We start from the raw sequence: 17,566 nt of genomic DNA, 5'->3' as shown, positions 1-17,566 counted from the left end.
AAATAAAAAGAAAGGCACATGGGGTGATGTTGAGGTATATAGATCCACGTATTCTTGATTGTGGCCAAAGTTGTGATGGCGATCAGTTTCCCTCTAGGATTGCCTGCAGGTACCCATTTATATGAGGCTGGGTGATCCTCGGAGCCATGCAGAGACAGGGAATTGACTGGAAAATTTCCTTGTGCAGATCTGCCGTGAAATGAGCCTAGGTCTTCCGAGTGATAGCCAGATGCTCTACGAAGTGAGCTATGGCGGGGTGGCTCTTGGTAGATGACTAAAGTTTTAATAAATACCCAGTATTTACCTGAATTTTATTTAGCAACCATGTCCCAACCCTATCCTACTTATGACTTCAGTTTTCTTCATTCTAGGTTTCAGAGGATGACAGTTTGCCAAAGTTCGTGTGCTATCCGTGCATAGATAAGCAAGAGAATCTTATAGGACTTCCATAACATGTCTTCTGAATCGGAAAACCTTCTCAATGAATACCCGTCATCTGCAGAAGAGAAGCAGAGAGGAGAGATGGGCTTTGAGGTAAAGTTAATTTTTTTACTTGAATATGTTGTAATACTAACAAATAGTCAAATCGGCTAGACTGCACAATCGACCCTTCTGTTTTACCATTTGAAAGTAAAAGAGAGAAATGTTCGCTAATAGTACGTATTTCACACTACGATTTGCCACTGTTCATTTCTCAATTTGACGTTACACTTCTGTGAAATAATAAAAAAATTACTACTACATTACTCACGATAGATGGTTTCCTTTAACCTAATCCATGTTAGTTTTAAATACACAGTATTGCCAGGTCGAACTTTGGTTTTCAACGTGGATATGTATACGAATTTTCACTAGTATTGAACTTTTTTAATCCTTAGTTCGCCGCCGTAACACATATGTTACAAAAAAAGTATGTCCCTTGTAGCCGCTGTAACACATATGTTACAAACACCTTTAGATACAATTATTGAGGGTTTGCCACACTTATATTTGTATATTGAGGTTGAAACACTGACAGTTCGTTCGGGAACATGTTTTGCAATCGCGTTTCGAAAATTCCAAATCCCCCCCCCCTCCTTTCTCGGAATATGTCACCTGTTTGGGCTCACCCAAACACGTGTTCGCTCTTCAGTTGACAGACACAATAAATGCTTGGTATTTACGATGCTGTTTTCCTCCAAGCTTCCAACGCTGTGATTTAGTACTGATCAGGCACACATTCTTCTTTATGTTTAGACCTGGTGATCCAGCTGAAGTAGTGGCAGGGGGGGAGGGGGTAGGGCAAGGAGAGAGGGGATTGGATGAGGTTTGGCGGTGTTAGAAATGCAATGAAGGTTGACGATAGCCAGAGGCCAGAAGCATGAGTCTAAAGCGTGCATCTATCCAGAAGTATAGACCAAAACAAACTATTGCAAAGGCTCCCTTCCCTCCTCTGTTAGGACTAACAAAGGCCTCACCATAAACACTTCGTATCATATAACAGCTCATCGATTTCCGTAATGCAAAATCGTTTCCTTCCGGACATATTTCCACAAAGAGCCGAGTCAAAAGGGAGAAATAGATTCACAGTGGCTACACAAGATGCAAGTGCGAACAAAAAAAAGCAAAAGTTCGGGTTTTCTCCCCAAAGTAGCTGGAGAAGAGGGGGCAAACTCCACATTTTTATGATTTTTTCATTGAAATTCGGGGGATGCAGCCCCCGCCCGTAAGCCCCCCGCGGTTGGGGCATCCAAATTTTACATGGTTGCATGCACTGATGTTCTGCCTGCAAAACAAAAGCTATCCGAGGTAGATTGGTCCCATAGTGTCAGTTATAACAATTTTATGAATAATATGCAAATTGGCTAAAATTCGCTAGAGTTTTACGTTTTGCCTTATTATTCAAATTGTATTGCACCCACGAACATGAATCAAGTTTCATTCTGTTGCGGAAGGTCCATTCTTTGAAAAAAAGCAAAAGTTCCGGTTTTCTCCCCAAAGTAGCTGGAGAAGAGGGGGCAAACTCCACATTTTTATGTTTTTTTTCATTGAAATTCGGGGCATGCAGCCCCCGCCCGTAACCCCCCCGCGGTTGGGGCATCCAAATTTTACATGGTTGCATGCACCAATGTATTGCCTGCAAAACAAAAGTTATCCGAAGTAGATTGGTCCCATAGTGCCAGAGTTATTACGATTTTTCTCCATTATGTATACGAATTCAAATTTCCCGCTCAAAGCCTCGGCGACACTGGGCTTACTTTCGTCAGACCGCGCGGCGTACTAAAGGTTAAAATCATGTTTTCATTCGTATTTTTTTTGTTGCGCAGGTTCTAACATGCCTTTAAAGTATATCTTTAGAAAAAGGCTGGGTCATGGTAGTGCTCAAAATATTTTAAATTGTTCAATGTTGAAATACGTGTTTTAGAAGGAAAGGGTCTTTTAACTTCAGGGACTTAATTTGTGACAGAATATGAAGGCAACATCAGTTCTGGGCATAGATTTTAAATTCCTGTCTAACCCATATCAAACCCACATCCTTATTCCTGGTTTTTAAAATATCGACGTGGCTATGGAAAGTTTTTCGTAGTCGAAGTTTTGGACCTGAAGAAGAGAACAGTAGATTGTCGAAATGTTGTTGTGTAAATAACATACTCACAAAACGTAAGTACCATTTTTTGGTGTTTTTTGATAATTTTTCAAATATTTTAAAAATACGTGTTATATTGCTATTGTGAGTAAGTTGCACATTCATAATGAGTTCGCTTATTGAAAGGCTAATTTGTAGGACAAATGTAGTTTTTTTTACAACATTCCTGATGCAAACCTTCATTTAAAAAGTCAAAACACAGCATTTCATATTTTAATAACCAGTCCCAGTAGATCTTCCATAACTAATTTGTATATTTTACACAACAAAATCAGATAACACACAGTGGAACCCCATTTTTAAGTTCCTCAATCTTATTTTTCCCCCCAACATTTTAAGCTCTTTAGCTACTGCACCCTGAGGAATATTTATTCTAAGTTGCACTGTAAGGGCAATTACTGTTTTGCATTTTCTGACTTGAATGAATGAAAAAATTATTAACTACTGTTATATTATATTGCTCCATTGGAACATGCTGACTGTCTTCTGTATTATTTCAAGTATTCTGTCTGTCTATTCACGTCTCTGCCCATCCATGTTTTTGTAGAAACCATAGTGCATGTTTGGTGCTGTCGTAGTCTAGTAGATAGGACATCTGACTGCCACAAGGGAGATCCAGGTTTGATTCCTAGGTTGGGTGATCTGAGGTTAGAAATTTTCTGGTCTTGTCCATACACAAAGCACCTCTGGGATTCACCCAGCCTCAAATAAATAGGCCCTGGGAGTAAAGGTGGCTGGAGAATGGTTGCTGATCACATCATGTCTAACTTGGCCAAGATCGAGAATGTCTGGTGCCCTACCCCCCACATCCCCTAAATGTGGCTTAATGACACAGGGAACTTTTATCATAGGCATGTCACAATTGACATACAAAAGGGGTGCTACATCTAGTCCATATTCTTGCCTCTGCAGTTAAAATAGCCAATTTTCTTTGCCTCGTGTATCCAATAGGGCAGTGGTTCTCAACCTTTTCCAATCGACGACCCACCTTGAAGAATATTACACTTCGTGGGACCCAGGGGCACGGAAACCAGGGGGGCCTCCCTCCAGTTCTCTGTTGGGATACCCTGTAAAGGGCCCAATGTATAACTCAACACAATTTCATTTTGTAACGAAATATTATTTATGTGATGGAAATTGCATAAATTATTTGAGAACTCTGTTTGAAATTATGCAGAATTCTGTTCTGAATGTGGTGTTTTACTCTATCTCAGTATTTCTATTTCCAAATACACAGTTAATTAAGGAATGCGCATTGTATATTATGATTAGGTACAAGAATAGAGAAAGGAGCATGGGAATACTGTAGTCCTGGTGTTCTTGACTGAGTCAGTCCATCCAAAATTAGGTTTTGCACATGAATGTAAGCTACTTTTAACTTTCATTGTCGGCATCTGTTGATGCTTCGTTTACCTCACCTTATGAACTTCTGAGGTGCCAAAATTTGGAAGGTTTTGGTTTCGATTGTTTGCATTCGAAAGAGACAAATGAAAGGAATGAGAAACCAAATTGATCATCTTCGTTCAGTACATAGCAGTGAATTGTGGTGGTTGGATGTTGTTGAGCTCCGAGTTAAGAGGAGAATCTAAAAAAAACACTGGAACACTTTTTGACTATTTCAAGAAGAAATCCAAAAATGTGAGTAGTAACTTCGTTTGCAAACTCTTATATAAAACTTAATTCACTTATTAGATTTCATCAACTTATTAATTATAAACTTTATTATTATCACATGTAAAACACTTGGCTCAGATCCATCCTGAAATATAGTTCTCTATACAGTAGGTGCCTGTGATGGGGATATATAACTAATTGTTTTGTGCCTGCAAATCGCATTAAAGAGGCCTAATCCTGTCTCTTATCTCAGAGAACTAAAAGTATTTTGTGGAAATACCAGTATAACAACAATTTGGTGGAATATTAATTATCTAAATTGAACAATTATGAAAGTGGAAGGGTAAAATGAATATATGATATATATATGTTTTTAATTTATTATGATATTATCCTCATTTAGTTCTGAAAATGTCTGTAAACGTCAGGCTATAGATATTCCGTGTTCCGATCAGTACCCATGATGCACAGTTAGGGCAACTATTCAGGGGGGTATTTATATAATTTAGCCCCCTAGGCTGTTCTTTGTTTTGGGCCCTGTCGACATTATCATCATCATTACTTCCATTAATTGCATGCTCTGTATTAAAAACACTTCTAAACTTTAAAATATACACACATCTGAGAAAAAAATGACGAGTTAAAATGCAGTACTGTTAAAAGAAGTTATTTAAATGCTAGAAATGCTTCCCTCTACATGTTGGTTTACTTTGTAATTATTACATATGTAATGAATTTGATTAATCGATAGTCTTTGTCACTTCTGCCTCTTGAGCCTCACATTTTTATGCAGCCCCTTCCTGGACTAGCGACCCTTAGGTTACAGCCAGTGATGTGTGGTGACGTTGATACTTGGGGTAGCAATCAGTGAGTTGCCCAAGGGCAGGTTGGTGTGGGTCATAGCCCCCCCCCCCCATTATCGCTCAGTATTCCTGGAAAGAACATGTCAAAGACATAAAATGAGCAATGACTACTAAAAACAGTACACGTAACTCCCACCTCCTTTCGAGAATCAAAAACGATTTGATTTGACTAGTAAGCCAGAGATCCCAGCTTGGCCATGGGTGTTCTTCGTGGATGTCCATTCATCAATTTTATCTTACTATCTTCGCGATTAGCCAAAAGTGGCAGGAAAGCGAAGTAAAATGAACCAAATCAAACAATCAATCAATGATTTCATTTTTGTTACCGAGCATAGATTTTTGTTCACATTTGGTTAATCGTGAAGATGATACAATAAAATTAGTGAAAGGACAAAGACAAAGAACACCCATGCCCAGGTCGGGGTGCGACCCCGGGACTCCTGGTGTCGTAGTACACTGTGCACACTGTGATAACCACTCTGCCATGGTTGGTTGATTTGGTCTTTTAGTCCACTTTATGCACATAAAGACTAATCGGGACTGGACCTACAGTTTAAAGTGAAACCCAAACCATTATGTGCCTCCACTGGTTTCTAACCCAAGACCACTTGCACCCCCCCCCCCCCAGCATGTAGGTTGGCCTACAACAAAGATGAGAGGAAAGCACTAAACATTCGGATACGTAAATATTGCATTGCTTGATTTCTCTAATTTCTCCACCTCACGATCTCGTTACTGAAGGATCCAGGCTCAAGCCCTGGCCTGTACTTGAGTGTTTCTTGTAACCACTCTTCACCCGTTTAATTTAATCAACATTCATCGTCATGGCAGAAGTTGGGTAAAGTGATGGAAGAGCAATGCTAAAAATAAATTAAAAAATAATTTCCTCCCAGTGCATCTGCAGGGCACTGTGAAATCAGAAATCGAGAGATCTCTGTTTATGATTGCCCTCATGACTTCCATAAGTACATTAGCTACTTATTGCGATTAAATCTATACAGTTAGAAGAAGTGATGTGAGGTGGCAAAAAGTCAATATATAAAAGGGGATAAACATCTTTTTGTAGTTTCTTCAATAATATTCATTTGGCTTTTTGAGTTCTGGAATAAATTTTTCATTCCACATTATTTTATTATTCACTGCAGAGTACAACACATACGAACAATAATGCGCGCTCGTCACGGGTTCCCGGCCTAGATTGTTCTTTGTGAGGTCCCTAAATCAATTCCATCATATATCACTCATCCTCATTTTTACAATAACCAAATGTGTCAGAAAAGCGAAGTAAAGTAAACCAAACCTACAACAACAATAAGACCATTTATTTATTGACTGTTTAGCTTACCCAATTGTTTTAATTGGAGGCCAAGAGAGTAGTACATTTAAGTAAAACACTACTAAAGAGAGTGAGCAAATATTTGTTATTTAACTATTATATATTCCATATTTGAAAAAAAATGAAAGAAAGCACAACATTTTTGTCTGCACATAGTATGTTCCCATTTCATAAATAATGAAACTACATTCCATATTATACATACATATTATACATCCTATAGAAGATAGACTGGAGCACTTGAAACCACGACCTTTAAGCCATTGCAGCGGGGGGCAAGTAAGATAGAGACAGGAATGTTCACTTTCCCTTCCGTCGGCTCTTTCTACCTGGAACTGGTGAGGCAGAGGAACAGTCAGCTAGGTCAGCCTTGTCTGCAGATCGCGAGAAGCACGTGAAAAACAGTGTTCCATATGGACTGGGGCTTCAACAAGAGAATACATATTGTGAATTGATAATAATTAGAGTTGTGAGATTGATTGATCTAACCTGCTAGCTCCTCAGTGCACGTCACTGGCTATAGCCTAGTAGCAAATACCCACTGCTTCTATTTAAGAAAAGCAGAAAGACTAGTGTGCTTGCTTGTATGCTATATTTTTCTTGTTTAGTTTGTTCATTGCATTGACTCAAGAACTATTTATGAAGTACAATGACTCAAAAGCATCTTAACCTTGTGGCACTGTGTCAAGTACTTAAGGAGAAACTGGATAATATTAATACTATTAGGTCAGTCAAAAAGTAAATGCAATCATTTTTTTTTTCACAGCATCAATAGAAAACTTACAATGATATAATTTTCGAACAAAGTCCCCCCTTTACTTCAATAGCTTTCCGATACCCTGAGAAATTTTTTTTTCGGTTGAGCAGCAAGCTACGTATGCACCGTTTCCTTCACCTGTTGGTCTGTGTCGAATCAACGGCCTCTTAAAGCATCTTTAAGTGGACCGAACAGATGGTAATCCAATGGGGCGAGATCGGGACTGTATGCCGTATGCTCTAACACCTCAAAGCCCAGATTCTGAAGAAATTGAGTGGTGTTGGCGGCAGTTAGGGGATGTGCATTGTCATGCAACAAAAGAATGCCTTTCGACAATCTACCTCATCGTTTGCTTCGAATTGCAGGCTTCAACTTGTTCGAAAGCATATCACTGTATCATTCACTGTTTATTTTTGTCCCCTTTTCCACATAATTACCCCTTCTGAGTCCCAAAAAAGTGTGAGCATCACTTTTCCTGCAGAGTGTTGACGCTTGACTTTTTTTTTTCACTGGAGATTCAGGATGTTTCCATTCCATGCTCTGGCGTTTGCTCTCAGGTTCGAAGTGATGGATCCATGTTTCATCTCCAGTGATGATTCGTTTCACAAAGGCTTCACCTTCGTTAGCATGTCTGTCCAATAATTGCGGACAGATTCTCACACGATTTCACTTGTTCTCGTCAGTGAGTTCTTTAGGGACCCATCTCGCGCAGACTTTATAAAAGTTGAGCCTGTTATGGATAATTTCATATGCAGAACCGTGACTAACATGCATATGGTTTGCCACTTCATCAACAGTCACTGTTCGGTTATTCAGAACCAGCTCACAGACTTGCTCAATGTTGTCATCAATAGTGGATATGGCTGGATGACCTGCTCTTTCCTCATCCTTCACACTTGTTCAACCGCTTTTGAAATTTTCAATCCACTGGTAAACATTTCGGAGTGGTAAAACATTGTCATCGTATTGTGCTGAAAGTCTTCTATGAATTTCAGCTCCTGGTACACCTTCAGACCACAAAAAATCGGATTACAGAACACTGTTCTTCTGTGGTGCACATGGACAATGGCACAGCTGACATTTACTTGGCAACACTGCAGAGCGAACTGAAGTGATGATGCCGTAACCTGCCACAGACGAAGACAACAATACTATCTATCGGTTTGCGAGCGCAGAAAGCTGTACAGCCAACCTACGGAAAAACAGAGAAACATTGCATTTACTTTTTGACTAACCTAATATATGGACCATGAAATATTTCATTGAATGTTGTTTCCATTCGTAAAAGTCGAGTAGAAGTTGAAAATATTTTGTTTTGCAAAATGCCACTGCTTTGTTTAATCAGGATTAGTAAAATTTTACTCTACGTTATGCCTGTAAACGTGTGTGTGCTACTTCATACTGCATTACTGTGAATAGTGTCACTTATACAATGTGTAACCAATGCATATATATGTGTGAGCAACTTAGCATGTGCGAAGATATTAAACTCCCATAAAGGATTGTGGGAAGAAGTACAGCATCTAAACAGTTTATGATAATCAAATTCTCAATCAAAAGTTGCAAATAAAATATTATGTTACAAAATTATGTAGTTTGAATGTAGATATTTTTTTTATGCAGCTCATAAAATTCAATCTACAAGGTGTTTCAGTAATGGTAACCAAACAAGGTTTCTTTTGGATACTTTGTTATTTTTTTATTGAAACACTCTGTACCTTGATAGGTATATTATTGTTATCAGAACTGGTAATTGTAATTACAAAGTTTCGAAGGTTAACTCAGTGTGTATATTCTTAGGTCTGTACTTCAGATTCTTAATTTTAAAAAAATACTCACCCCCCCCTGCAAACGGAAAGAATAGGTGTTTACACTTTGCTTAGCTTTGCCCCCCCTACAATGTCTGAAGGAATCTGCACCTATGTTGGACCCATAAGCATGGGCTCCGGCAGAATTACTTGTAAAGGTGTGCACCCTATTTATAATCATATTTTTGCTCACATCGACTCTTTAAGATACCCTATTTTATGCCTTCTAAAATGTTCAAAGGAAATTAATAGCCATCGATTATGCAACAAATACTAATATTTTCATTACTTAATTTTAGTACAGTAGAACGTAGTTTATCCGCATTCATTGGGACCGAAGGCTATGCGGATAACGATTTCTGTGGATAATCAAACATGTGTTTATTTATCAAAGAAAATAACGTACAATACAGGTTTATTTTATACATACAGTACACAATACCGTATACAGTACGAGAAAACAAAAGACATGAGAAAACACTCGTAGAATTTTGCTTTTTTAGTGTGCGGATAACTGGCGCTGCGGATAATTGACGTGCGAATAAATGATGTTCTACTGTACTTCATATCGTTGGGGGGGAGGTCCGCACCCCTGGATCCCCTTAAATACGTCCATCTTGTCCTTCAAAGCCGTATGATCCCAATATATAATTCTTGTCTTCCAATAAGTTCAGAGGAAATTATACAATAAAGGCTAAAATAATATATTTTTCATTATTTAATTTTAGTACTTGATAAATCTTTGGGGGTGGGGGGTCCGGACTCCCTGAACCCTCCTTATCACCAACATTATTCAGAATATATTTAGATAAATTAGTAAAGAACTGTTTCCAGAGTATGAGGTGCTAGTAATACACAGAATGAAGAAGAACTGAATGTATAAGATTTGCAAATAACATGACTTTGGGCCCGTTCCGAAAGTCACACGAGTTTAACGTGTTAAACGAGTTATGGTAACTGGCCATTCCATAAGTGCTTCTGTGCGTTTCATTATGCTGTCCCAAAAGTCGCATTCAGTGCGTTTCGTGCAAGAACGAGATTCACCAAACACACGGTACAGCGCCTAGAATAACGTAGTGTGGAAAACGGCATGCTTCTGCGCTCTCAGGCTGGTTCCACTCGAAAATGATCCGCTAGAGGCGCTGGTGTTGAACCCGGTGCTTGGTCTTCGACTGCTTATAATGGAAGTAAATGGAGTTTTCGCTGTAACGTCTGATTCTTTTACATGAAGCATTTCTATGAATGTGATAATTGCTATGATATTTGGTACAGTGGTCGCGAAGATATTAACGAACATTCTAGACAGTCGACCACGTCCTGTTACCGTCATACTTTCGTTAATAATACGGGAGAAAAAATACGCGTGGAATGTTCTTGGCAACTAAATTTTTGTGAATGAATTAGGTTCATTATTATTATCATCATCATCATCATCATTTCTTTTAAAGATATACACGATGAAGCATTTGTATTTTTGATATTTACTGTCTCTTTTCTTCCGCTTTAAACTAATCACGGCGATGATGATAATGATGATTGCATGAAACTACAAGGGGAACCGCACAAAACTTTCTTAGTGCCATCGACATGAGTGTAAGGCAACTTTCAAACCAATGGGACAATCGACACGGGATGTTCACACTGTCACACTAGTGACACACACTTCCAGACTGTAAAATAGCATTCATTGCACATGAGGGTCCAAACAGCAAACCACACGTTCATATGGCGTATTCGCGTGCTACTTGTTACTTCGGTCGGAAAGCTCCTTAAAGGAAGGGTGCTGAGACCGAAGCGACGCGCTACAGGGGGAGTTCCCAACTAAGTGACAAGCGACATGGTGCCTTCAGTCTATTGGCAAGCGTTTGCTGCTAATTGTGCGAACAACAGATAGGCGACACGATAAACCGCACATTACAACAACAGATCTAGGCAACACGATAAACCACACGTGTCGCTTTGTCGCTTCTGCATCGCTCAAACTGGGCCATTTCCTCAATAGCTTGCAACATGTTGCCGTGGTTTGTTGTTTGCGCATGCGTGATGCAATGAGTGTCTTGCTTTAGTGAGATTGCGCACCAAAGCGACAAGCGGCACGCGAGACTTGTCGCTTGAGGATTTCACCAACCGAATGCTGGCCTGTGTTTCCAGTCATGCCGCTACGATGTGTAATGTTGCTCTTGATTGGCTCCTTTCCAAGCATCATGTGTCACTTTGGTATGAAAGTTGCCTTGCACCGAATGACCCGTGTCGCTTTGGTGTAAAATCTTCTTGAGGAAACTGTGCGGCTGCATTGATTTCCGACTGCTCGCTTTCAAGCGACATTTGTGGTTTGTCGCCTCGGTATGAAATATCTCTCAGGATACTATTTATATTCTAATAACATAGAAAAATAAACTCTAATACACAGTCCAACACCTGACGTCCTGAATCACATTGCGATGTTTCTTCTTGTGTTACGCATGCTATTTATTAATTAATTTTATTTTACTTTTCTTTCCAAATTAATGCCATTTCGTGACTGCAAATCACTCCACAAATATAACTGTTTCCATCAATTCACTTACCACCTTTCTAGAGAAATAAATCTACACAATATATTCCAAAAACTAACTAAGCCGCATTACTTTCATAACAAAATTAGCACCTGGGTCGATCACACTGCCATCTACTTGTCATCGTCTTGGGGAACCAGTTTCTTGGGTCGTTTTCCACACTACGTTATTCAAGGCGCTGTACGCACGGGCCAAAAAGCTGGTTTGTTCAGTGAGAATCGTCTGCTGCCTACAGACAACGTGCGTACTGATGGATTCAAACTGCACTAGTTCGGAAAATGTATTATAATTTTAACAGATAGCGATATGAAGCAACATGCACAAGATGAGTATGCCTTAGCCGTTCTTAGAATGTGATTAAAATGAGTAACAGTGTCCACAGTAGAGTTTATTTTTGCCATAATGACATTCCTTCCGCTGGATGCCATGTGAGAACTTTCTCTAAAGAAAACTCTGAACCTGCGCTTTCGACTAGAGCGTTCCATAGGTCTGTAAAATAACTGGTTTCACCAGATTCACGAGCCCAGTTATTTTCGTTGAATGCATTTGTTTCGCTAAGACTTCCGGAACGCACCCTTTGTTAGCAGAAGACGTGAGAACGGTGAAAACGTAGAGTGCCACACACGTAAATTTGCCGTTGCGTAGAAACGAATTTTCGTTTCGTCTCCCTTTCTCTTAGCATCATGTGTTCTACCCTGCTCGAAAACCTTCGCTATTGTTGCCATATTGTCATTCCATTCCTGGACACACTCGCGCAACCATCATTGAAAACAATTGAATAGCGCTCCAGCTCGCGGTTCCCACCTTTTGGCAGGGACGGTAATGTGGCAATATAGCACGGCGTAGTGCTTGCTTCTTTTATGCAGTGCATGTTCATTGGCTAGCTAGTAACTAGTGTTGCCAACTGTAATAATGAAGCACTATTTCTGTCACGGAAGGGGAAAGACAGGTAAAGTGGCGGTGAGTTTTGTTGGATTGGAAGCACCATATTTTTATTTTATACTAAGTATTTGACCGGTTTGACGTTGTGTGCGTGTATTGCGTGTGTGTATGTAAAAGTGTGTGTTTGTTAATGAATGTTAAATCCCATAATGCCTCCAGTTCTGTCGAAGTTGAAATCAAAAACCTTGCATAGCCAAGCTCGGGAAATTCTAAGCAACGTGCACGCGTTCATGAAGGAGGAAGCCAGTCATGGTGTTAGCATCCCAATAAAGCATTTTGGCAAGAGAGCACCAGCTGCGACTGGAGTTCCTGAAAGAACAATCAGGGCTATCATGAACGAAAGACAATCTCTTGAGATGTCAGAAGGCCCCTCCACATCATTCCACACTCCCGGGAAAGAACGACAAAGACCAGCGACCAAATCGTCAGTGGACGCTTTCGTTGAAAACGTTATTTTCCATTGCTGCGTAATGACCGGGGGGGGGGGGGGGGTCGAAATAGAGCGGCATCTGCCGCCACCTCCCAGGGAGGCAAAATGACTAGCGCCGGCCCTGGTTCATAACAAAAGAAAAAGCCACGCAGCTTATCGTCTAGTGGCAGTGTATGTACTTGTTATTGTTGTGGAAGCCGGCATCCTTTGTAAATGTACAACAAAGGCAACCGACTGTCGCCGATGTCAGAGAGGAACTAATAATACTGCTTCAGGAGGAGTGTTATGGTGCAATTGTAGCGGTTTAACATGTTGGCATGTTATTATCTGCCGTTGCAGTTCCATACCAGTGTATACGGGTTTTGGGAGTGAAAAGTTAGAACGCCACCAGTGCATTAATGCAATTAAAAATAATATATATATTTTTTAATTTTGTTTGAAATCACTCAAATAAGGAATCGTATGAAGAAGTCTTCTTTGCAGCATTTTTGGTAATTTTACGTATGTGTTAGTTCATATTTTGCGAATTTTTAGTCCATATGTATGTAGCTACATACAAAGCCACTTGTTAGTACATATTAATCCTACTCCTGGTATAATGCATGACGTTTAAAACTCAACGTTAGATAGACCTGAATTCTCTAATTTTATTGTTGTACGTAACAGCTGTGCATCAGCGCACTGCAGCGATTTTTCTATCTGCTCCATTAGCAACACTGCTTCTTTAGTTGTTTCGCGCATCGCACGGCAGAAATATCTGCGCTGGACTCTAAGTGCCCACTATAAGCATTCGGGATGAAAAGAAATGTGATAACGTGACACTTCAAGGTCCAATTATAGAGCATCTTAAATGTCTAAATTGCTGTTACATTTGACTAGGAGGAGGAGGTAATGTAACCATCATCCACTGCTCACTGCTTCGAAATAAAGTGTCGCAAGTGAATGAATTGAGATAGTTATGTTTGCTATAGTTGATTGCATATTGAATTTTTAAAAAAAAAAAAAAATCAGGAATTTTTACTTACCGTTAGACTGTAAAATTCGATACTGTATTGCATTAATACTTACAAACCAGAGCTTTCCTGCAACCGTTTTCTATGTCTTATCAGTACAGAAAATTTCCTGCGTGTTGTAAATTTTACTAGTAACTCGAGGGTGCTGCTTTTCGAACATTTACTTCAAGTGTACTCTCTCACTCGATCTCCGACGGTTGGTTTCATCTCAAACGAGTATGCTATTGCTACTTTATGTGAACATAATTTCTGACTTCGTTTAAATTATCTTTCACTCAAGTCCCTGAAATTTCCAAGCAAAGGGAAAATTCTCTCCATTGAAAATATTAATTGATTTTCTTTATTTTACTTCGCTTCTGGTGCCACTGATGGTTAATTTGCATAGATGGGGATTGGTGATGACATGATGAAATTGATGAATGGACACTCACAAACATCTATACCCAGGCCAGGATTTGAACCTGAGACACCTGTGACCTTCAAACCTAAAACAGGCGACTTCACAGCGCAAAGGGGCTGGTGATCTCAAACTCAAAGCAAGTTGGAAAAAACTTTCTGGAGACTATGGTTCAGTTAAAAGAAAACATGCTTCAAGCACATCTGGCAGTGACCACGAGCATTCCCTCCTCACTCAACCCCTCCTCTTCTGTCCCTTCCAGGTTTCTAAATCATACAAACTCATGCATTCAAATTGTTCACAGTACACACACCACTTATCATGGCAGCCTATATATTCTTGCCAGTTATGTACAATCGTTGTGATGATGTTTTTTATTATTGTTATTTATCCATCCCATTACATTCACCTTCTCAATTGCCAGCCCGTGTGGCGAAGTGGTTAGCACATCCCACTAGGATGCTAGGGGTCCTGGGTTCAATTCCTGGCCTGGGCATGGATGTTTCTGTGTGTCCATTAATCAATTTCATCATATCATCCCTCATTCCCATCTTCGCAAATTAGCCAAAAGTGGCTCAAAAGCGAAGTAAAATAAATCAAATCAAATCAACCTTCTCAATTGTTAACATGGGCTTCAATGAAATCCCATGAGAGCTATTTTTGTTCTTTGTGCAGTGCTCAAGATTTGTGTGAAATATAGTTTTACATAAATTTATTAAGCATTTACTTAATTTTTAAAGAAAATTCACAGCACAATAATTATGCATTTATTATGAAATAATTTTTATAATGATCATGCATTAATACAAATTGTTGAAACATATGTCATATAAAAATTAGATGTGGATAAAAATTGAACTTTACAGCAGGTCTTATTTACACATTGTAAACTTAGGGCAGAGTGTAGATAGAGCACGTATTAACTGCTAGAACAAAACAGTACACCTTTCTGACACAAGCACATGTAAACATTTAGAGTTTGTTGTGATGATTATGTGTTCATTACCATGTGCAAGCTACATTTTATTTTTATTTTTCTCAGGTTCCCAGTTCCTTCTGGCTTCCCTGGGATCCAGACTCAGGAGCATTTATGCAAGGCACGGTATATATATTAAGTTAGCCTGAATGGCTGCTCAGCAGGGCTATTTGTGCATAAAGTTGAGTAAAGAGAAACAGTTCGTACGAAACTGGCAACGTTAATCTTAATGGGTCTGAACAGGTTAAGAAAACGTAGACGTTCCTGCTACGAACGACTAACTGAACAAAATGTAATGCCAAACAACTAAAAATTTGACATTTGTAAAAAGAAGAAAATGGAGTTTTCACGAGATATTCGATGGGTGGATAATTTAATGGTTTCTTACTCCCTGCATTATAGATAATAATGGCAAAGCATGAAAAATCAGCTGCCTTTACATTTTGCATCATTCAATTGCAACATAAGAAAAATAGTATTCCTTAGTTCTGCCGCATATGTTTCAACATGGACATACAGTAGAAGGTAAGGTAAAACATAGCATCTGTTATTAAATTTCGTGTATTTACACACAATTGCTTTAATTCAACGAGTATTTTCACTTTATACAAATTACTTACGGTTACGCGTACATTACGATTACTTCACAGTTTTAACAAACTAAACTAGTTTTCTATGCATTCTGCATAAACAAACAACTCTCGGAATCTCGAAGTACGACATGCATCGATAATGTCAAGGAAATAGCACAACAATCGATAAAAATATCGATTATTTCCATAGATATTGCTTAGTTTCGCCAAGTTCACCACTTTCCTTGTAGCCGTGCACTGTAGACAATTAAAGATATAGTCGATTCTTAGTAGACGGTTTCGTGAATCACACTTTACTACATCTTTTACTACTAAAAACTACTACTTTGTTGTAGACTCGATTTTGTAGTCATTTCGTTAATCGCCCTGCTGAACTTTTAAATGCAGATGATATTGTATTGTTTGCAAATTCACAAGCAAACCTACAAAGAAATTTAGAAATAATAAATGGTAATATGTCAAAGAAATATATGAAAATAAACAAAGATAAAACAACTGTGTTAAGGATAGGGAGAATAGAAAAACCCTGCATAATAAGCCTTGAAGATTCAGAGAGTACAAAGTTTTAAGTATCTAGGTGTTACAATCAATAGTAATGGAAAAATAGATGAAGAATTAAACACTCGAATAAAGAATGCAAACAGATTATATTATGCCATAAACAAAGGATCTTTAGGGGAAAAGGAAATAAGCCAAAAAACAAAAATGATTGTGTACAAATCAACTGATATACCAACATTGATATATGGAAGTGAATCCTGGATAATTAATGAAAAACAAAAACAAAACTTACAAACAGTAGAAATGAAATATTTGAGGAGAACAGTGGGAAAGACCAGAAAGGACAAAATCAGAAATCAAACAATCAGAATAACATTAAACACAAAACCAATATATCAGGATGTGGAGCAAGCACAACTCAGGTGGTTTGGACTCCTCAGCAGAATGCCTGAACATCGAATACCTAAACAGGTATGGGAAGCAAGAATGGGAGGATTGGGTACAAAGAGACCGAAAGGAAGACCACGTAGGACATGGATATCCTGGGAATGAAGGATATCCTGAGCAGGAGGAACATCTCGTGGAGTGAAGGAAGGAAGTTGGCAGAAGATCGTGACAGATGGCGAGCTCTCTACAAAACCTCGACACCAATCGGTAGAAGAGGATCGGAATAAGAGATAATTTAATGCTTTCTTACTCCCTGCATTATAGATAATAATGGCAAAGCATGAAAAATCAACTGCCTTTACATTTTGCACCATTCAATTGCAACATAAGAAAAATAGTATTCCTTAGTTCTGCCGCATATGTTTCAACATGGACGTACAGTAGAAGGTAAGGTAAAACATAGCATCTGTTATTAAATTTCGTGTATTTACACACAATTGCTTTAATTCAATGAGTATTTTCACTTTATACAAATTACTTTACGGTTACGCGTACATTACGATTACTTTGCAGTTTTAACAAACTAAGGGCCGGTTTTTCAATGTCCAGTTATTCTTTCTGTTAATTATCTGCCAGTTGGAGATAATCACCACTTTAACCAGCACCGGTTTTTTCAATGTGAAAGTAACTGGAAGTTAGCGAATCGTGAGTTTGTACTCGAAAATAGTATGTTGGTAATGCTGAAGTGCAGAAAATAGGGAACTGATC

General features: G+C 38.8%; 1 protein-coding gene across 1 annotated transcript in view; it reads left to right on the top strand.

Annotated features, from left to right (window-relative positions):
• The first annotated feature begins 389 nt into the window (after nt 1–389).
• LOC145999339 (uncharacterized) overlaps nt 390–17,566 on the top strand; it is a 478,836-nt gene continuing 461,659 nt past the window's right edge. The window contains exon 1 of the mRNA XM_083136280.1: nt 390–534. The gene's annotated coding sequence lies outside the window, so the exon portion shown is untranslated. The remainder of the gene's footprint in view (nt 535–17,566) is intronic.

Source organism: Lepisma saccharinum, chromosome 15, assembly GCF_977018435.1.
Source record: "Lepisma saccharinum chromosome 15, izLepSacc3.1, whole genome shotgun sequence".
Classification (NCBI taxonomy): domain Eukaryota; kingdom Metazoa; phylum Arthropoda; class Insecta; order Zygentoma; family Lepismatidae; genus Lepisma; species Lepisma saccharinum.
Note: the sequence above shows the minus strand (reverse complement) of the source record. Positions and strands in the feature narration are given on the sequence as shown.